The 23,439-nt window shown below is 32.1% G+C and overlaps 1 protein-coding gene across 12 annotated transcripts in view; it reads right to left on the bottom strand.

Annotated features, from left to right (window-relative positions):
- LOC105223646 (elongation of very long chain fatty acids protein AAEL008004) overlaps window positions 1–23,439 on the bottom strand; it is a 118,127-nt gene that overhangs the window by 56,013 nt on the left and 38,675 nt on the right. The window contains exons 1-2 of one of the 12 annotated variants that reach the window (XM_049449065.1): window positions 22,739–23,381; window positions 1,573–1,620 (exon numbers count right to left, since the gene is read on the bottom strand). The exons of 4 other annotated variants lie outside the window; for them this stretch is intronic. The gene's annotated coding sequence lies outside the window, so the exon portion shown is untranslated. Of the gene's footprint in view, window positions 1–1,572; window positions 1,621–12,303; window positions 12,519–22,738; window positions 23,382–23,439 lie in introns of those variants that run through there. 7 more of the 12 variants (XM_049449057.1, XM_049449066.1, XM_049449061.1 and 4 more) reach the window with 7 other exon arrangements.

The raw sequence follows: 23,439 nt of genomic DNA, 5'->3' as shown, positions 1-23,439 counted from the left end.
GCAATAAAAATATTGCTAAAAACTTTGTAATGCATTCATATGCTGGACTATAAATAAAGGCATGACAATGTTCTTTTTCCATATGCAACTGATATGTGATCCACAAGGCTCTTAAGGAAGGAAACCCCATTAAATAATTATAATTATCCACCATGTATCACCACCACACACATGCAACTGCCACAAACAAACAGCTACACCAAGCTGTCCTGTAAAAAGGTGCAACTGCATTGTCGAACTAATTATAAATTTATTTTGTTGTGCCAAAAGTTCTATTGTTGTAAACTTAAAACAAATACTGCCAACAATGAGTAATTGTTCCAAAGTGAAAATGTGTGCTAAAAACTTTAAAACAATAACAACAAGAAAGGGTGGGTGAGTTGCAAACAAAACGGTTGTAAAATGTGGCTTCTTTAGTGCAGGCTACGAGCACTGACCGACCGCCCACCCGCTTTGCTGACACATTTCCGCTTTAAGCCATAAAAATGGTATTATGTTACCAAAACAGCACGCACCCTATGCACTATATACTTGTAAAACACAATTATACCCTTACTACCCTATACATATACTAGTGTAGTGTTATGTATATAATGTGTCGAACGTTAATACTTATGTACATATATCTGTACGGCTATATACTATATTATAGTATGTAATGTGTGGCAGCAGCTCTAACCCGTCGTGTTGGCTTGAGCGCCAGAACTATACCTGCCACTTTATGTATGGGCGTGGCATTGCGGTTACTGCTTTTCTGTTCTGAAGTCTTTTTTATCTCTTTTGGCGGTTTTGATTGCAAAAACACATTATACTCAAATAACAAGCGCAGTGAAGGCACGAATGTTGTAATAATTGTTAGATAATCTCCTACAAACTTGCAATATGTTTTCAGTAACTGACGAATTTAAAGCTCTATGTAAGTTCAGTCAGAAACCAGTTAAAAAACGAATGCGTCTACCTGAGGTTCTGTTCTGTTTAAGGGCGAAACATTTTTTTTGCTACATTTAAGGAGAAAGAATATTTTATACTTGACCGTTTTTACCACCAAATAACATCCTAAATGTAGGCCATAATATACTAAATAGAAATTGTTGCCTACACTCAGCCATTTTTAGTCAAGACATATACCTCAAATCAGAGTAAGTAATCTATGAAACTTAAGGATGGAATTTTATGTGCATGGCAAAAGCAATGTTCTTTGAATACCAGCCAGCAACAAGTACTGTTAGTTAAATTTTATTTGAAAAATATTTTTAATTACAAGATATTGTTGAGAACACTAAGAAAAGCAAATAAGCTTACTTTAGTAGGATTCTCTTCATTAAATAAACGGAAAATATATATATTTGTGTCCTGTAAATATTCGATCAACATGTGTGCTGCTCTTGATTCAATATCAACGGATAGAACAGCTAAAATTAAGGTAACTAAATTTCTGATTTATACGATTTTATTATTTATTTTTATTAAAGCTTTGAAAGTATGTTTTAAATCTTTTTTGTCGTACTTCACTTATTTAAGGCATTGTCTATGATAATATAAAAATGTAACGTATACAGAAGTGTAACTTACTGCAAAGTACAGCTAGAAGACTAGGATATCACTTTAAAGACTATTTACCTGCAATAAAAGAAGGAAAATATTATTAGTTGTAATTTTAAATATAAAATTAAAAAAATATTTAATTTATATGAAATTCAAAAAAAAAAAATAAATAAATTGTAGACAAATAAGGAAGAGCCAGTTCGGGTATAAGCGAATACTTTATACTTTTGCAACTAATGTAAGGATCAAAACCAGGAAAGTACCTTCAAGTCTGTAGCAACATGTTGCTAGATGATAAAATGATACAAATTTGTAACTAGTCTGAAAGTAGTTCATTATTATCATTCACTTTTATCAAAAATGGTATAAAAGTAGTCGAGCTCTCTTTTAAGCGACAAATATTAATCAAAATAAAAGAAAAATTATAAAAACAACAAAAATTGGTTCATTCAGAGTTGAACAGAGTTCCTAAAAAATAACTTCAAGACTAGACAACTTGATGCATAGAAAATGTAAGTGCTTTTAGAAATCAGTGTGGACTTAATCTAGCAAAATAAACAGAGCATTTATTTCACACATGAGATATCACCAGTCGTAGTAAATTGGTCGAGGAAATTTCACTGTTTTGAATACTCTTCTGACGATCACTCAAAAACCAAAAAAAGAAAAAAATTAAAACAAAGATGTTTGTGAAATATGTAGCCATAAGTGGCAAATATATTTATTTGTACATTAATTATTAATTTTAAATTTTTGTTTTCGCATTATTCTCGCTGACCTAGCGCTTTTCTCTCAATTGTTTACTTTCCACTTTGATTATGCTTGATCTTAATGACTCAATTGGTTAAACACATTGTATATATTTGCTGCATGTGATCACATGACTTATAGCAAAAAAAAAAAGCCAACAACAAACAACAAAAATTCAACTAAATAAATACGCACAATGTTCTGTTTCCCATCATTAATTAAGGCATTGCAATGGCCACTCCGTTCATTATTACTACTAAGGGACGTATATACATACATACATGTACATAGATGTACTCGTATGTATACTCATATGTCGATGACTTTTTATTTACTCACATCATTTTTGTTTATCTGCATTACAAATAAGTGTAGGCGCAGTTATTTTTAGAGGGGGAAATTTATAAATATGCGTGGGTAATTTTCAAAAATTGCTTTCTAACTTTGTCTGCATGCGGTCAGCAGTTGTTTGGCGGAGAGAATTATTGCATGACAGAAAATACATATGTATGTCATATAAAATATATTTTTGTACTATTTCAACATTTAAACATAAATGTAAGTATTCATATTTTTGAATTTCGAATAATGTAGGAAATTTATTGACTGCAACGAAAATGTGTTACGTAACTAAAATTCGTCACGCATGCAGCTTGAAAATCGTTAACTACCAGAATGAAGGTACAAAGGTTGAAAGGATATTTTGCTCGCTGTTAAAAAATTTCTTGACTAGTGTTGCCACCTGATTACAAATTTTAATAAAAAATAATAATGCGATACAGTTTTGTTTGCAGTAAGTATGTATATCACCCAAAGGAGTTGTTTTGGAGGCCTACAGTTGAAAATGCTTTTAAGCAAGGTTGCCATCTGTTTAAAAATTTGTGTTAATTAAAATTTTATAAATTTGAATAAATATTGACTGACATTATAAAATTATAGATTTAAAATTAAAAACCTTTTAAAGGCTTGCCGTTAAAAAATTTATTGTTTAAAGTTGCCACCTGATTACAATTTTTAATACAAATAAATTAATAATATGTATTTTTGATAAGAGTAAGAATATCAAAGGAGTTTTTTGGAGGCCTACAGTTGGAAACGCTTTCAAGCAACGTTGCCACTTGTTTAAAAATATGCGTCAAGTAAATTAATATACATATATGTGTATAAATGTTGCTTCAAACTAATATAATATCAATATATGTACTTGTAGATTTAAAATGAAAAAGTTTACAAGGGCGTGCAGTTAAAAAATTTCTTGAGCAAAGTTGCCACCCGATTAAAATTTTAATCCAACAAAATAAATAAGATGCTTTTTTTACTATAGTAATAGTATAAGCCAAAGAAGTTATTTTGAAGGCCTGCAATTAAAAATGCTTTAAAGCAAGGCTGCCACCTGTTTAAAAATTTGCTTCAAGTAAATCAATATGTATAAATATTAATAAATATTGTTTTGAACGAACATTTGTATGCAATATTTGTGCTAGCGATATTTTTGAGAGGTGTTACCAACTCTTCAAAATTTTTCATTTAAATCAAAGAGAAAACTGTGAAATAAAATTGTATTAACCTAACCAAAGCTGAGTTACATAAACTAATGGTGTTTAATAATTTTTATAAAACTTTATATATAAAAAATAAAAATATATTGATAGTATACTATTTCAAACTAGCTTAACTGTCATCTCATGCTAATACTGGAGAGGGCGCTATATAAAAATCATAAATAATTAATAAACTACATGCAAAAGCAATAAAATAAAAAAAAATGTAAATTGCACTTATAAACTTTTTATATGCAAATTTGAGTTGTCTATCCCGATTGGGTGGGGAACTACTTGAACATAAATTTTATACCAACCCACTTCTTGACAGCTGATTGTAGTGAGACTTTTTCTATAAAACAATAACGTATTTATACAATAAATCAAAGGAAAAAGTGATTCAAGTTATTGCTCGCTGAATAATGATGATCTATTCAAATAAAAGGCAAATTACTATAAGTAGATAAGCGCCGCTTTCGACAATTAGACAGATTTTTACATTGAGTAAAGGAGGAATTATGTAGTGGTGTATCAAACAAACAACTGGCATAAGTTATAAACACTGGTATAATAGAGATAGACTAGTTAGATTGGTATAGTGGTAGATAGAGGTAAAATAGCAACTGTCTAAAAAAACTGTACTGCGAAATTCAGATTCTTTCTTTCATTTAATACAACTTACAAGCGAACAGAGCTCAAATCCAACGAGTATAGAAGTGACGAATAGAAGAAGTACTATACTTGCCTATGCTTCTAGTTCACTCTGTAAAACTTATACACACGTAAATTTAATATCTTCAATAACAGTTTACTTAATTACCATAAAACTGAAATAACGCAATTTTCAGCAAAAATCGCCAAAATATTTAAGAATTATCCAAACCCTAAGACTCGCTCTGTGCCGTTGCCAGTTTGCAAATCTCGCCATTTTTATGTAAAGCTTGGATTTGAATTTTAATTGAAATTGGCACAATATCCGCATTTTAAAAATTCAAAATAAATATTTGTAAATGTATACAGACATACATACATACGATTAACCATACATACATACGAAATCATTAACATATAAATGTATGTAAGCAGATCTCTAACTCAACCATTTCATAAAAACAAATAAGTTTTACCGTTAAAAGTTATATTTTTCTTGTCTTTAAAATAAAAACTCATAAACTTATTTATTTAAATCGCATAATACACATACACTCACACATCTAGCCACATAAGTGGACACAAAAATCAGGTACCAAGCCTCTTCTAGCGCTGCTGGTTATTGAACTTTTCATAAATTATTCATTCTTGCTTATTGATATCGAAATACAAGCTGACATATATACAGTTAGCCACACACACACATTTGTAAACATAGCAACAGCCTCTCTGTGGCAACATATTGCCATTAATATGCAAAAAAATGGCAACTGAAGAATGAAGGTGTCAACACGCACACGAAATTTGTGAAAGCAACCCGATTCAAAAACGGGATTTCAAAGTTTTGACACATAAATAGTGTCACCTTATGCTTTGGAGTTAAATTGTCGTAAAAAAACGAGACATGCTTGTGCGTGTGTTCGTGTATTCAGCACACGATTAGCATGCAAACATTTATTTTATTTATATTTATGTATTCATTTAAACTTTGTATTTGTAAGAATGTCACCTTTATTTGATTCACTATTCTAACTTTCTAATTCGCAATAAAATATATTGAAACTATATTCTAATTTTATTATTAATTACAGGTATATACTACTATGGGCAAAATATAGTAGGACTTTGTTCATAATTTTAAAATTCTTAATTCATTCTTTAAAACCTATGTCGTCGCCCTCAAAATAATCCATCTTGGACTCAGTACACTTGTTTATTACTAATTATTTAATAAATTATTATATTTTTAATGTCTTAATTTTTTCAATACACTATTTCTTTATTTTATGCCTTTATTTTTCGATTTAATGCAATATTTATATATTATTTGTATTCACCAGCAATTGCTGCAAAATGTCACTTGCTCAAATCAATGCCAAACACTGACTGAAATTAAACTTCAAGCTCGCTAAACAAAATACTTTTGCCAAAAGCATGTTTAAGCAAATAAACAAAGTTAATTTATGAAAATCAGTTCAATATAAGCACTAATTGTCGCTTAATTTGGTATATTTCCCAACATATAGACAAGAGATACCTTTGCTGTCAATTAAGAATTCAAGCGTATTAAATTTTGGGTTTGTAGGTACAAATGTACATACATACATATATGCATATAATTAAATAAATATATATACTAACGTAAAGAACAAATTGAAAGGAATTTAGGATGATATTTGATATAAATCAGGAAAAAGTAGAATGATCACAAGCATTCTTGAAAACGTTCTTTTATATACATATAGTACATGATTTTTATATGTATATAAGGCAAAAGTTCATCTTCAGTATAATCACAACCCAATGCCAAATGCCAATGTCAAAAGAGTCCAATCAGGATTATTGGAAATCAAACTTCAATAAGTTGGTGACATGATCTAAAATTTTTCAGCTGATTGCGAACGATTAAAGGAGCTCATAAGAAAATTATTTGAAGCCTGTCGAGGTATGACTTCTTCTTCTTCTAGCCACCGCTTACGCGGTTATAGCCGAGTTTACAACGCGAGTTTCTGATTTTGAGTCGAAGAGGAATCAAATATAAGAACATATTTCGAATTACAAATGTCTATTATTAAGTGATAGTTACTCATATACTCCAGAAATGATTATAAAATATAATAACCATGAAGAAGTTGTGGAATACTGTCCATTTACATATATATTGTGAACGTAAAAAATCAAAGCAATTCTTCTGTGTAATTTTTGTGTTCGTGTAAATAATATGTAATGCCTATCCACATAAATACTTTCTTTTACATATATATGTATGTATGTATATCAGTTTCAATCAAATCATTAAGCAAACTAATTACAATTGTTTTCGAAATTTAAATTCAAATAAATTTCCATGAGTTTACTAACCCAATTCACAGGTCAAAGTAAACCAATTTGTAAGTTCAAATACCTACACATTAATTAAACGAAATTTTCCAAAAGACAACGAGTGTAAAGGAACAAACTTATACATATTTATAAAGTACTCAAACATAAGAAATTATTTTTTAAAATAATTAAGTTTGGAAGGAAAATTGCTTATGGAATGGTCGGAGTATATGGCAGTTATAAGCTATAGTGTTTCGATTCCAATAATATGTTCGAATATTGCAGGCTTGCCTTGGATAATAATCCATGTCGAATTTCGTCAAGAAAAAAATAATATAAAAAAGTTTTCCTAACAAGGACTTGAATTTGATCGAACAGTTTGTATGACAGCCATATGCTATAGGGCTCCGATCTGAAGAATTTCTTTGGTGATTGCATTATTGCCTTGTACTATGACCCTCGTCAAATTTCGTGAAGATATCTCGTTTGTATGTCAGCTATATGCTATAGTGGAGCGATATAAGTGGTTCAGATAACTGATCTGTTTCTTAGTAAGAAAAAGACGTGTGCATAATTACCGAACACTTCTGCTGTTTTTTTTTTAATCTTCAGGTGACGATATAGACTTTATAGGACCTCTGATGTGGCAACACTTAATATATACAGTAGAGTATAAAAAAATAGAACCAAAAATATCCATGAAATATGATATGGAGACCTTAAGTACGCAATTTACTAATATTTTAAATTTTCCAATGAAAAATATTTGTGATTAACCGAATGTTGGGTTATTTTATAGTAAAATCAGTAAACAAGTAAAACAGGCGTGTTTGAACAATTTGGGAAAATATTGTTTTTTTTTATAGATTTAAAACCAATTAGCAACAATATAATATTATATTATAATAATAATTAACTCACATAGCTAATAAAAATGGGACATTCCAGATTAAAAGCGCTTTTAAATTGCTTTTGAAATATTAATAATTTCATTAACAGCATAAAAACTGAGCAGCGTTAGTGACAATTGAGGCAATTGAAAGCGTCAGAATTGCGGTTTTCTTTATTTGAAGCATGCACTAAAGTGCTGGAAATTTTAATTAATTGCAAAACCAAAGCGCAAATTAATTAAACGAATGAGCAGCGGACAGTCAAAAGACAAATAAAATTAAAATAAAAAAAACAACACAATAAACGCGTATAAAATATTTATAAAGTAGCCAGAGAGAATAACTGTGGTCTTCAAGCCGGGGAAATAAACCACAAAGTGAAGCAAAGCAGCGCATTAATTAAATGTATAAATTATGTGAGGAATCGGTGAATTATCTCCTTTGGTCAAATGGAATTTTTATGCACTTTGTTGTTGCTATTAATTAGCTTTTACTGCGTACTTTGATCTTTAGTGTCGGTGGTGTCAGCATACATATTTTTTTACTGTTGTTGCTTATGATGCATTTGTTGTTGTTGTTGTATGTAGAAATATTTATACAGTTTTAAGAATGTGTGCATGTTAACTTCACTAAAATTTTAGAAGAAAATACTTTTTTTATGTCGCTAGCACATTTCCTGGTAATAAACTGACGCAAATAGAATACTTACTGGCTGACGAAAATTTAGAGTACAACTTTTTGTGCTTTAATAATTTATGTTTTGAAGTTAATTGACATTTTTTTGCTAGTATCTTTTTGCTTTTCTTTGCAAAATAATGCTTGAAGTAATTGCTTTTATTTCTATTCTTACTTAATTTTAAGTATTGGAATCGTGGAGTTTAAATTACTTTTCATTGTTTGTCTAAGAATTGTAAGATAAAATGCGTTGCAGAAATTAAAAAAAAAAATAAAAAAAAATATGAAATAATAAGAAAAAATCATAAATACAACAACAGGAGAAGATGATCGTTTCCTTGGATTTCGTTAGTATATGTGGCATCCAGTTGTGATTTGTGGAATAGGGTTTCAACTTGATTATGTCAATTCAAAAGATTTATACCGATCTCTGCGATTTATACCAACCCTTTGAAAAATTGAGACAGCTATTGTAGTCTAGCGCTTATCCTTCAAAGTATTTACATAAAGAACCTTGGCGCATAACTCGGTGGGTAATAGCGGTTTGGCAAACACCGACTACATGATCCCACTTTTCAACTGGGTAAGAAGGTTCAAAGTAAACATAGAAAAAGATGGTTGTGGAAAAGGTATCTTAGCTGCACACAACATTCTAAACATTTATACGGATGGCTCGAAAATGGCGGATGGAGTTGGTGCGGGGATATACTGTCCATAGTTAGGCATAAGGTAGCCTTTTAAGTTGTCGGACTACTGCAGTATATTTCAAGCTGATGGCTTTGATATTGCGAAAGCCGTGGAGCTGATCTCTAATGCACTTACAGGACATTGCAGAGTCAACATCTACGTAAACAGCTATGCAGCAATCAAAGCACAAACCTCGTATCTCATATCGGCCACAAGTATCTTGGGCTGTATGGCAGCAGTGGAAAGTGTTACCAAAAGCAAGCAACATCACCTTCACCAGGTGTCAGGTCACAAAGGCATCGAGAGAATTGAAATAGTGCACGATATTGCCAAGAATAGTGTAAGGCTAACAATTGAAAATGTGATCAACATTGAGAAATCCATGCATTGCCTACACGACGATCTGGACAGAATCGTTGTAAAAAAAATCAAAGCCCGATGGACAGAGCTAACTGGGTGCAAAAATCATGTGCAAAACGATAGATCGACAGTATATACAATTACTATTGGCACTCGAAAGAAGATTCTGTGGGAATTTGATCGGAATAGTAACTGGTCAAACGCCCGCAGAACAGGTCTGACAGATCGAAAAGACTGTAAGAATGGCTAGAGCAAGGCACGAAGGAAACAATGGAGCATCCCTGGTACGCTAGTCCCACATTAACAAGACGACGATGTAAGCATAGTGAGGCCACAGAGTCTGTTAAAATTCGCGTCAAGCGCAGGCATCCTAAAGGATGACTACTCTTCTTGGACTTAGCAGCTGAACTCCATCTGGTAAAAGCAAAGCACCAAAACTGGTTTATGCGTGGCTCGGCCTGCCACAATAATCTCACCTAACCTAACCTTCAAAACACAAAATTTCACAAATAATACTAAAAAATGCGTCAATTGTCAATAAAAGTGGAAAGTTTAAGTTAGATAATAGTTTTCATCAGATAATGCCGTTAAGGTTAGATATCAAGTTTTAATTTTTTGGATTTCCTTGAAGGGAATTTTTTGAGAAAAAAAACTAAGAAAAGTCTTAAAAAATTAAAATTATTATTTAATTTGTCTATGAAAGAGCAGGGAAATATTATTAAAAAAAAAATTTAGTGATAATTTATTATTAATATTTTTTTATATTTTTATTTGAAAAGCATTTTTCTTAAAAAAAAAATTTCTTAAAAAAAATTTCTGAAAAAAATACTTTTTCATTTGTGAAGCTGTTTGAATTTCTTTTTAAACCTATCATCGATAGTACAATTTGTAAATTTATATTTCTTATATCCTTTTAATACAGTATATATATATAGTTTTAATCACATTTCTTTAAACAGGGATATAAAATGAGGTATGTGCGCGAAACTATGCAAAATTTTACAAGGATAATACAAGACAAAAAAGTTTAGGTGTTGCAATTCATTCGATTATTTTGTTGAGTGTAAAAGAATATGCCATTAAAACATATTTAGAACTATAATTGCAGTTTTTTTACAATCCAAAGGCTGGATAAGCGAAATTAATATCCTTATGAGCTCAGAAAGCTTCATTTGTATAAGAAGATTACTTAGCCTTTTTATCGCCTTCACAAGAAGTAACTATCGAGTGTCAAGTGTTAAACTGAATCTAATGTTTCTAACACAAAATACTTAAAGAATAACATGAAAAAATCACTCGTAAATAAATTTTATAGGGGCACAAGTCCATTGGCTGTAAATCCGAATTAAACCATAAATCAAATAATGTTTACTCGCACTGGCAATGTGCTCAGCAATATTTTTTGGTCATAAATTAAGTTTTTACTTATTGAACAACAAATTAATTTGTTGCTGCTAATTTTGCAACATTTTCTACGAATTATACGTTTTTAAGCTGCATTAATAGTGTGTGTTGTGATTATGTAATCTTCATTTATTACTTTTTTCTTATTTTTCTTATCTGTTGTAGCATAAACGCGTTTTTTGATCAACTTTCTTTTTTATACACATGTAATATTTATCATTAATAATATTATTATTTCATGACAAGCAAATTTGTATAAATATATGTTAAGTATGCACCAAAGCATACGTGTTTTTTTTTAAATATTTTTTGTTTTTTTTTATTTGTTTTTTTATTATCTTTTTTTGTTTTTCCTTTTTCTTTGTTTTTATTAATTTTTTTGTATTTATTATTATTTTTTTTTGTATTTTTTTATAGCTTGGTCTAACTGTGTGCATACGCTGCCGCTGCCATGGCTTTACACTGAAATTTTCATTGAGCAGACCTTCGCTCGTGAGCGCTGATTTGTTGTTGTAAATATTTGTCTCCTTCTTTTATGTATTTATTCGGTTTTTATCACTTCGAAATTGCTGTTTTTGGACACGATATACATACATACATAAATATATACGCAACTTTGCAAGCGCGCACCGCACAGTTTTTTAGGTTATGTACGCGCAAGCATGTCAGTGGGCCTAAACATACGCGCGCACACTCATAGACACTAGGGTTTGTACTGCTACTACGCATGTGTTTGATGCGTATTGCTTTTATTTTTAACTATGTGTATTTTACGTGATATTTAGCTGGCTGAAATTTTGTGCATCACAGCAAACTTGATTATTGGCTAATGACACAAAAAACCTGACCTTATCGAAACAATTAGCGTTAGGGAAAATTTGTACGAAAAAAAGTGAAAAAAACGAAGGCGCGCACACACACGCCAACAAGTGTTTACAATTTTAACAAAAAATAAAATAAAAACACCAACAAAATGGACAAGACTGGCGGTATTGTAGATGAGTGCGCACGTACACACATGCATATTTAAGTTTATGTGTGTATGAGGCGCGTTAGTAGCTTTGTGTTGGTTCCGCAATCACTTTTGCACTACAAAAACTGCCAATCCGAACACTTCAATTAACTGCAATAATATTTATAATTATGCGCTTCGTCTTCTACGCGCCGCCGCAACTGATCTTCAGATCTGCGCGACGCTTAGCGTTTCAGCGTCTCGTGGCTGCTAATTTACGCTACAAGTAGCTGTAGCATGCAACGTGTGTACGCTTAGATGCACGCGCGCCGATTCAACAAACCGCATTAAAGCGGCGCATTGCCAGCGGCCGTTAGAAGCTTGCGCAAAGAATGGCGCATACGCGTTTGGAAATAACGCGCGTTCGTATGCACTTGCAAATGCACGAAAGCATGCATAAATTTGTACGAATTAATGTTTGCAATCATTTATAAGTTAAATGCTATAGACAAATAAAAAGACATACACACACTTGTACGTAGATTTGTGGTGCGCGGCACACGGGCACTTAGCGCGTTTAGTTTAGTGTTGAAGTGACCGAGCGACTGACCAAGTGAAGTAGTCACGGCACTTATACGCACACACACACACGCATAAGCAAGCGACGTGATACGGGAAATAGACGGACGCGCGCTTCGATACACAAGACACAACACTACTGTTGGGCGAGCGACTAGCTACTAACTTACAATGCGCGCGCTCGACTAACATTAAGTCAACGCTAACTAAGTAACCGTGATATAGATAGCGCGGCGACAGCGCGGCAATAATTGAAGAAATACAAAAACTAAAAAATAAAAATAAACACACAACCAGGTTGGAGGAAATTCAATCGGCGCGCACATACAAATGACTATCCAGCCGTCACCTGTACGTTGAAGCGGCGCGGCGCGGCACGGCGCGGTGTGCGCCGCTCCAGCACAACATCAATTCCGGCGGCCAGCAGTCAAAATTGTCAGTTTGTCGCGCGGCGCTCGAACAGCAGTTAGCTACATATCTAGCTATCGGCGATAAGCGTGAAGACAGGCAGAGTCGCAGCGCGTTTGTTGTTGCTAACTAACCAAATGTATAAATATATATATTTGTATGTATGCGCCGCTCATTGCTCATACGCCGTGTAAGCGCGCGCGTACATAACCATATATAAATTTGTATTTGTGTGTGTGTGTTTTGTGGCTTTGTGATTAAGTTTGTTGGTGACGCGTTGCGCTTACATACATACATACATATACAACAGCGTTACATACAAAAATACATGTGCTCATGATAAATACATGTACGCGCGCATATCAATACATATACTAGTCTGCACTAATATGTATAACTAAATACATATGTACATCATATGTACATATGCATAAGCCACACAATTGCACAAGTTTGTTAGCCGCAAGCTCGTCACCAGCAGTTTGACCGCCGCTCCCTGCCGCGCGCCACAAACGCCAGCATAAGCGCAGCAAATAATATCAGCCCAATACACAAACAATTTGTTTACATACAAATACTCAACACACATATACATTTGTATACAAACACACATTTTTGTAGATATTTGCTTCATTTACGTACACACGTGCACGGCCGCTGGCCCATATCGTGCGATATTGGGGCACTTAATAGGCATGTATGTACATACATATGTCAAATACTAATATCTAATAAACTTATAGCTGTCAAATATGTATTTTGCATAAATTTTATTCGAATTTATATTTACACCGCCAATTTATTTATCAAATATTTTTGCTGATTTCTTTGAAAGAGCATCGCTTTGGGTAACAAGTGTACAAACTTAGGCATTTATCTACACTAGTTGCCAATATGTGGTATATTGAAGAAATAAAAATTGCGTATTTTTGAGTTAGACTTTAGAATGGCTTTAGCAAAAAAATGTTGTTAGTTTTATTTTTATACTTTTGCAACCTGTTGTTACAAAGTGTAATAGTTTTGCTCAGCTAACGGCTGTATTATACATACCACTTAAAACTAATCGAGATAGATGTACGTAAAGCGATCAAGATGACGCGAAAAATTTAAATCCGGATGACTGTCTGTCTGACCGTCCGTCCATCCATGTAAGTGTATGCGGGTTCCTTAGAAAAAAAACAGACTACGATTTCGTATATAGGCGTAATAGGACCCCTGCCACACCCACAAAATGCCATTAACCGAAAGCCTAGAAACTAAATTTAGATATAAAACTGTACTTTGGCGTAAATGGTCGCAGTAGCAAGAGGCACCTGTGGGCAAAAAGTGGGGGTGGCCCCGCACATTGTCTAACTTTTACGCCGGCTCCCATAAAGCTTTCTCATACCATCTCCGAGGCAAATTTTGTTGTTTCTGGCGTAATTAGTTATCGAATTATTCCCCGAAAATCCTCCCCTAAATTTTAAATTCTATTTGAGTTATTTATCATCAAAGTTTGATGGTGTGGAACATTAACTTGTTGCATGATAAATTATACTCCACTGTAGGGGTATCCAGACCAGCTTTGTTAATTCGTCAGTCGTTACTCGGTAGTTTTTTACGAGCGTTTTGTTTTTGTAAAATTAACAGGTCACACTTTTTAAGTGTTTTAATGAAGTATCTCAACTAACGAATTACGAGATTAACAAGTTCTGTCTGAATACCCCTCATGTATTTTGTGGGGTACTCAAAGACTGATTTCGATTCCTCGTCACGATGATCTCAACCAAAGCACCTATCCATTATACGCAGCATACCCCCGAAGCAAAATATCTAACCATGGCTCAATTTTTGAAAAAAATAATCTTTATTAACTTTGGCAATATCACACAATTCATGAATTATATCCATGTAGCTTTGGTTTGTCCATAGAACGTTTCTCTACAATTTTAGCGTCTCTCGTGCGAACTCTGTCTTTTAAGCTGGTTTTATTAAGAAATTTTCTGATTGTAACGTCTTCGGACGGTATGCTTACTGTTGAAGATCTTGGTCGTGAAATTTCAATGATCTCTAACAGATCGAAGCTTCAGAAAATTATTTTATCTAAATTTCGGTTGATTCCGTTCGGCCGTTTTTCACATGGGTTTTAACACTTTGTAATCAATGTTTATTTATTAACTTATTTTTAACTTAATTTTATGGTTTTTGAGCACGATAAGAAACAATAAATATCCCCTTTTATCCTGCATATTTATTTGAATTGGTGGCAAACATCCCTAAAATTAATGGTATTGACTGTTGGCTGAGAGATTAAAGACGAGTAAAAACGCTATATTTAAAATTTAAGCCAAAGATTTGGCTAAAAGAAAGGTTTGCGAAGTACCAAACAAATAACAGAGTTGTCTCCTTAAAGCACACAACGTTTCGGTTTTGCCATAAGATGGTGGACTATATCTTTATATATAAGTCGTATCGCGTTGTTTGTCCGCGATGGACTCCTAAACTGCTGAACTGATTTTAGTAAAATATAGCACACTGTGTTGAGTTCGACCCACTTAGAAGATAGGGATAGAATAGTAGAAACAATTTATAAATAAAAAATACAGTGAAAGTTCTCTTAAATGGACAATCTATTAAGCGGACAAAATTATTAACCGGCCAGAAAGGCTGGTTACCAGACATAGAGAAAGCAGCCTGAAATTCGTTATTTTTTCCAATGAAATTTATTTAAATGAACATATTCAGTATTAGATCTCAAGTGCAATCCCTTGGATTCTTATACCGACAGAAACGTTTTCGCCTTACTTCGCAAACAAAATTTTTACTGTATTGCATAATTTATTATTTATTAGGAAGGAAAGAATACAGTAATAGTCAAAGCATTAAAACGTTACAAACTTTGTGCCAATCTTAATATACCCTCTTTCCAGAGTAGAGCTGGGATAAGGCAATTTTTTAAGTTGTCAGACCACTGCAGTATATTTCAAGCTGAGATCTTTGCTACTTATTGCGAACGCCGCAGAGCAATTCCAGGTCAACATCTACCTATGAACCCAGCTAGGGCTGACAGATCGAGAAGATTGCAAAAAATCTCTAGAGCAAGACACCAGGGAAACAATGGAGCATCTCTTGTGCACTTGTCCCGCATTGGCAAGGCTACACTGTAAGCATCTGCGGTCCCCATGGTATGATACACTGGAAGAGGTATTGATAGTGAGGCCACAGAGTCTGTAGAAATTCGCGTCAAGCGCAGGTATACTAAAAAATGACTACTCTCGTCGACCTAGTAACTGAACTACAACTGGAATCGCAAGGAACGAAAACTGATCTATGCGTGGCTCATTACCCTACCAGATTAACCCTCCGGGTATAAAAGCATTAGTAAATAGACGTATGGACATTTTTAGTCATAATAAGTGCTTTAAGAACGCTTATCGTGCTTTAACCCGCCATTTATGCTCGGTAAGCACTAAGAAAAGTCATCTACAATTGACGAAAGCAGTTTTACTACCACGAAATTAAGAGCGAAATGGACTTTATTAAATTGAGTCGAGTTCAGTTTAGGCAATGTGAGTTAAAATAAAAAGCGTGTGACAAAAATAATAAATAAAATATTCTATAAAAAAAACTAATCAGGAACTGCGGAATGTCAGCTATTTTTAAACGGCTTAATTACTTAATGGCTTGAACGACAGAAGAGACCTCATTTAAAGTCGCCTAAATGATGCGCGAAGCGTATACAAGCACATGCAACACATACTTAAGGTGGATATTTATATATAAATAAAAAGTATTAGATTGCAAAAAAAAAAAAGTTTTTGCTCAATTTTTTATATTTTCTTTCAAACACTTTCCGTCGCCTTTTCTCACCTTTCATGCGTTGCCCATTGGTTTGTGTTTCTAGTTATTTATTGAAACAGATAAGTGTAACTTTGCTGTACGCCACATCACACCTTTCTTACAATTTACACATCTCCCGAAGCATGGGTGCTATATGAATACACCCAGTATGTGTATATTAATATGTACATTGTATGTGTGCATGCATATTTGTTTGAATATGTATTAGACAAAAATATACTCGCGAAAGCCAACACTTACACACACACACATGCAAGTCATAAAAGCATTGAAATATCAGCTGAAGTTTAAGGCAAACGGAAGTTCACAGCTATGTGTGTACAAATTCACACACACACACACATACATACATACATATACAAACATATATTTGCAAGTATTAATAGCTTGAAGGCATTATACAATAGGCCGAAGTACCAAGTACGCGTTTGAAAATACTTTCGTTTATTGCCGCAGTCAATGCGATGTGGAAACACCTGCTCCTACCCCACCTTCCCTGTAGTGTCGACCGTTAATGGAGCTATTAGTACATTTCATTTGATCATTCGTTGTACATTTTTGGGTGTCGCTTTGGCATTTGTGAGTGTTAAATTCGGTTTGTGGCAGTGTGCGTGCGTTTGTGTGAAAATTTCAAAGCAAGCACGCACGCATGCGCAGTGTACGCAACACATACAAGCCGCCTTTGGCACTCTATTGCCGCTCGCTTGCAAACTCATGCAAGCGAAATGGTCGTTAACAGGTGCTTAAAAGGCAGAAGACATCATTAAAATAGTTGACAAATAAAAGAAATATAAATTCACAAATTTTAATAATTAATTAGAAAATAATAATTAAAAAAAAAAAAAACAAATGAAAACTTTAACCTCGATATTATTATACCCTTTACAGCAGCATTTCTCATAGCATGGATGCGCACAAAAGCAATTGTAGCTCGATTTTAAACGGTTAGTTTATTTGGCAGCTATATGTTATAGTTGTCCGATCTGAATAATTTCTACGGAGATTGCAATATTGTTTGAGAGAGTAATTTATGCCAAATTTCATGAAGATATCTTGTCAAATAAAATAGTTATCCTTACAAGCACCTGATTGTGATCGTTCAGTTTGTATGGCAGCTATAGGCTATAATGGTCCGACATTCGTGGTTTCAACAACTGAAAAGCTTCTTGAGAAGAAAGGCACACTTGCAAAATTTCAGATCGATATCTCTAAAACTCAGCTCGTTACACTAATCATTTATTATATACTTTATAAGGCCTCCGAGACTTCCGTTTACGTGTTACAAACTTCGTGGCAAACTTGATAACATACATATACATACATTCAGGGTATTAAAAAGTCAAAGAATTAAATAAAATCTAACATGAGCAAGCGTAAGCAATCAGGGATTAGCAATTTTTTTAGCAATTTCTTAATACATTTTTTTCAGTGTCAAATTAAGTTAATTTGGGACAAAATATAAAACAAAAATAAAAAAAGTTTCTATGTATGACAAATTAAAGGCATCCGCAGCTATTCACAGCCTTTCATTGTAACATTATCGACTACTTTCATACACATACACACAGACATATCTACGCCATAATGGTCACGCACTCACGTCTCCGCTGCTAATTTGCATAGATTTGTAATAAAATGTTTAGGTTTTAAATAATAAAACTACCTGTTTTGCATAGCAGAAAAACCAAGCTGTGGTACATAGTGACAAAACGAGATCTTGGACATCTTCGAAAACAAAATAAATGTAAAAACGTTACAAACATGCTGACATAAGTATATATAAATATGCGTATGTTCAACATGTGGTGGAAAAATAAATAGACAAAACTACTACCACGCGATATAAATATATATATATTTATATATAAATAATATATAACATGTATTTATGGCCATAGGGATCACGTGTTTCATACCGCGTTTTTGAGAATTTCCACTAATTTGGTAAGTCAGTTGGGATAACACAATAACAGTGAGTACTTATAGGCAATGGTAAATAATAGAAATAAATTATTTATTTATTTATTAAATGAAAAATAATAATACAATTATTATCTTACAAAGAAGCACTAGCTGCCAGGGCTTACGGCAGAAATAAATTACCAAGCTCTGAATTATTATATTCGACTCATTCTAAATTTGTGTGGTTAGAAATAATAGAAAAAAATTAAAAATGCTTTAGTAAAAGCGAATAGTTGGCAACTTTGTCTGTTGGAGCCTGTGCTGATGTATGAAACACTAAAATAACACCAGAGCATCTAAGAGATATATTTTAACCCTCTAACGTCCTTAGAACCAGGGCATACAGACGGATTAGGATGAAATAGTAGATTTAAAAACATGCAAGATCGTCAAGATCAAGTGCAATGGATCCGAAGGAAAACATGCATACTTTTTACTCATTCGATCTCGTACAGACTACAGCACGGTTTTTGACCTAATCACAGATCACAATTTAGTGGTAACCCATGCGAGCCGGTGGGTATTATTAAAGAAACATGTAGAAAGTGTAGGGAAATAGGCGTAAGACTGACGCTGGAGCACCTGCTCTGCTTCTGTCAAGCCTTAACTCGAACTTGTCTTAGATCTCAAGGAGGATCAAAGGACTAAATGAAGTATAAGAATAACTTGGGTGACAAATGAGTCGAAAAACATTGACCAGTGACAGTCAGCCAGTATAACCCTCTAACGTCTAACCACAGCGGCAATTTTAGTAACCTACAAAAGCGGTATTTTGGCAGGAGAATCACTTGTTAGTAAAAGTCCTTTTAACTAACAGTAAATTTCAACACTTCATTTACTCACTAAATATACAAAATGTTCCCTGCATTTCGGCGTTTTGAGGCAAGTTAAACTAAAAAGTTACTCCAAATAAAAACGCGAGAACTGTGAAAGTGACATTAGTGCTGCCTTAGGATTAAAAAAAAAATGCCCGATTAACTCACATAAATTAAAAAATAGTAAAATATTTTAAATAATTTTAGTATACCCAGATAGATTATAAGATTGTATAGAAATAGATATAGAATTGAAAACCGAGTCTCTTATCCATAAGATAAATCCAATATCTTAGCAAATTTACTCACACAAGTACATATATATGTACTACTTCCGATTCTGAAACAATTATTTATTAAATTTCACTATTAATATTATTTAAAAGCAAAAATACAATAAATTTACTTTAATAATCTGCTATCCATAAATTAAAACAACCATTGCAACATATCTCATAGCACATGGTTTCTTATCAACATTCTCCCTAATCGCACGTAGTGAGTATATCTTCAAGTCGTGAGTAAATATCACTTCTTATCAACTCATTGCCGATTAAATTCTTTAAGAAACTTTGTGTCACAATACAGTAGGTTTATTGGGTTCATAGAAAATATCATAAAGAGCATGAGAGACTACACTCCAACAATGCAGTCACACTTGTCTGCTAAGACTTTCACACATCCACTCTCTCCATTGCACACACGCTCGAATGCCATTGAAACAATGTTGCTTTAACTTTGGGATTCACTTGCTGTCTGCGCAAATATTTGTTGGTATATGCTTTGGTGGAAAGTCAAGGAAATCAATAGAGCGCAGGAGTTTGGTTAGGGAGAGTAGTATTATGTAGGTGAGTTTGTTGTTTGGTGATGACTTTGGTACGTTGTTGGCAGAAAATTCGATGATTTTGATATCTTAACAAGCGTAATGTCAATAAAGTGCCGCATTTGCAAAACAAAAAAGTTTGGGTGGCCTTACTAATATTTGCAGAGTTTGATTATATTAAAGAATATATACACAAAATAGGTATTTATATATAAAAAACGTGGCTTGTGCATAGAATATTTCGCATTCATTAGCTCCCTTGGGTTTGAATTAAATTTTTTTCCTGCCACAAATTGCAATAAGTCACGTCTGCTTGATCTGGCGATGATTTAGCAAATTAAAATGAATCCTTGTTTGCTTGGCAAGTGAAATGAAGAGCAAAACCACTAAGGTTGGCATTTATATTTATTAGCTGCACACACATACTCCAGCAAAAGTGTGTCTATACATAATAACGACTTTACGCACGTTTGTGTGCATGTATGTATGTATGTACTTTTGTCGTTATTGATATTTTGCCATTTAATGTCGACATGTGTCAACTTAATATCATCGTAGATACTTTTGTCACTTTATTCTACTTCACGACTTGACTGACAAATCGATTTGCTTAAATATCGGTGTGGTTTCCTTATGGGACATGTTCAATTCATTTCACTTCCACTTGAAACGTGCTAAACAATTGGCATAAGCAGGAAGACATTTGCTATCAACTTAAGTATGCTTCATTTAAATTATCTATTATCGATATCTTCAATACCTTTTAAGATATTTTTTTGTTTTTCTTTTAATTTATTTACTCTATTTGCGCAAGTTATAAATTTAATTAATTTCTGACTTTTATTGAATTTTAGTTTTTTAATTATTTATTTTATTAAATTTTTTTTTGATGAAACAACTAAGTTTTTAATTCATTTTAATATTAATTTCAAATTATTTAGTATATTACTGCCCTCAGCTATTTGATTATTGCTATCATTTACATATTTTTTTAAATTTCGTGTTATATACGATTTTTTTGTGATTACAAGTACTTGTTTTTAAAACACGACTTCGTTTTATAGTTATATTTTTACTTTATTTTAAAAAATATTATATTGTTTAATGTTTATGAAATATTATTTTTATTAAAATGTGATTTACTATTGGTTTTTTACTAAACACAAATTTATTTTTAAATTCGATATATACATAAATATTTTTTTTAATTATTTTTTTTACTGCAGTTTAAATAATTATTATTATAATTATTTTATATTATTTCATTTAATGTTTATTAAAATACTTTTTTTTATTATAATTAGATTTGTTATTGGTTTTTAGTAAACATTTATTTATTTTTAAGTTCGATGTACAAATTAATAATTTTTTATTGTTTTGTTTGAATTATTTTATTTTTTAATTTATTATTTTATTTTATTTAATATTTATAAAATATTTTTTTTATTACAATGTAATTTATTATTACTTAATTAGTAAACAAATTGTTATTATTAAGTTCGACATAAAAATTATTTTTTTTTGATGTATTTTCATTTTTTATTATATTCTAAATAATATTATTTTCTTTTCGGTTATTTTATTTAATGTTTTTTATTATTTAGTGTTTATAGTTTTTAGTAAACAAATATTTATTTATTAAAGTTGGATATAAAATTTAATCGTTTTTTTCTGCTTGAATTCTTTTTATTTTTTATTGTATTCTGAGTTGTATTATTTTATTGTATATTACTTAATTTTTCAATAACTTTTTTTTATTATAATACAATATGATTTATCAACATTTTTAAGAAAACGAACATTTTGTTTTTATGTGTGACATTAAAATTATATAAATAAATAATATTATTTTATTTAATCTTTTTAATTATTTCTTTTTATTTTAGTATCATAAATTTTATTATTATTTTTTGGCAAACGAATATTAATTTGTTTTATTTTTTTATTTTATTTCTCATTTTAATTTATATAATTTTGTGTTATTTTGCTTAATTTTTTTTATTGTTTTGTTATACACTTTTTAATTTTCATTTTTGTATTTATGGTAATATTATTTTTTGGTTCCTTTTTTATGCCATAAATTTTATTTAGTCAAATATATACGCATAAGTATATAATTGTTAGTTTTTAAGAAAAAAAATATTTGTTTTTATTCGATATCAAAATAATGTGTGTTAGCTTTTTCGGTTTTGATTTTTTATTTTAATTTATTCTGTTTTTTATTTAATTTTTTTATTATATTTTTTTTTATTTATTTTTCGAAGCTTTAATAAATTTGTTTAAAAAAACAATATCTGTAATTTCATTCATGGCAGTAAATTTGCCTTTTTTATTTTACTTTACTCCACGTTCGTGTTTATTTTCACAATTCCGTGTCACATGTGCGCCATGCCAACAATTCGAGTTGACGCTAGATCCTTACTAATCGCTCTTTTTGCAACGTTCGTAGGCCTTATTTACATTCAAGTCAAAATGAAAACAAAAAACGAAAAAAAAAAACAACAGCAACTTATCACTATTGAAGTTTTTCTTACTTTTTTACACGCTTTCCGCACACGCGCCTTCTTTTCTAGTAGGTTAGTCTGGTTCTGCTTGTTTTTCCTCTCCAACAGCCGCTGCTGCCACTTTCCACTTTCAAGTCTGACAGCTGCGCTGCTATGTGCTTATTCGTGCGCTGGTTTGGGCGTCTAGATATTTACTATAAACGCTCAACTGAATATTTCATAACTGAAGTTGTTTTTTTTTTCGCACATTTGCAGTTTATATCTTCGCACATGAAAAACCGAAGAAGCTTTAACCGAAAACCAACCGAAACGAAACGAAAAAATATTGGTGTTCTTGCAATAAGAAATGTGTGCTGTTTTTTGTCATTTGTTTTTGCTTTTCACTTCAAAAAAAATAACTTTTCAATTAACTCAATGCCTTACGTATTCGTTGCCGCAATATTTTCGCTACCGTTTCCACTTTACCGAGTAGTATTTTATTTATCCATCCGTATTGGATTATGCTGGTTAAACAAAATGATTCTGACTGAGTTCACTTGGCAAAAAATAACAAAATAACTTTACACCGTTCAACGTAAATCAGCAGATAATTTTTTCGCGTGTGTATGTCAATTGGACAGGCACTACCCAAAGCGAAAATCAAACTGAAGTATATGCGTTCGGTGAAGAGAACGTGAACCCGTCACCGTCAATTTTGCCAGCCAGCCGACGTTCACTTGCGCCGACCACGA

This window comes from Bactrocera dorsalis, chromosome 2 (assembly GCF_023373825.1).
Source record: "Bactrocera dorsalis isolate Fly_Bdor chromosome 2, ASM2337382v1, whole genome shotgun sequence".
Lineage (NCBI taxonomy): Eukaryota > Metazoa > Arthropoda > Insecta > Diptera > Tephritidae > Bactrocera > Bactrocera dorsalis.
This window is presented reverse-complemented; position numbering and strand designations above follow the sequence as displayed.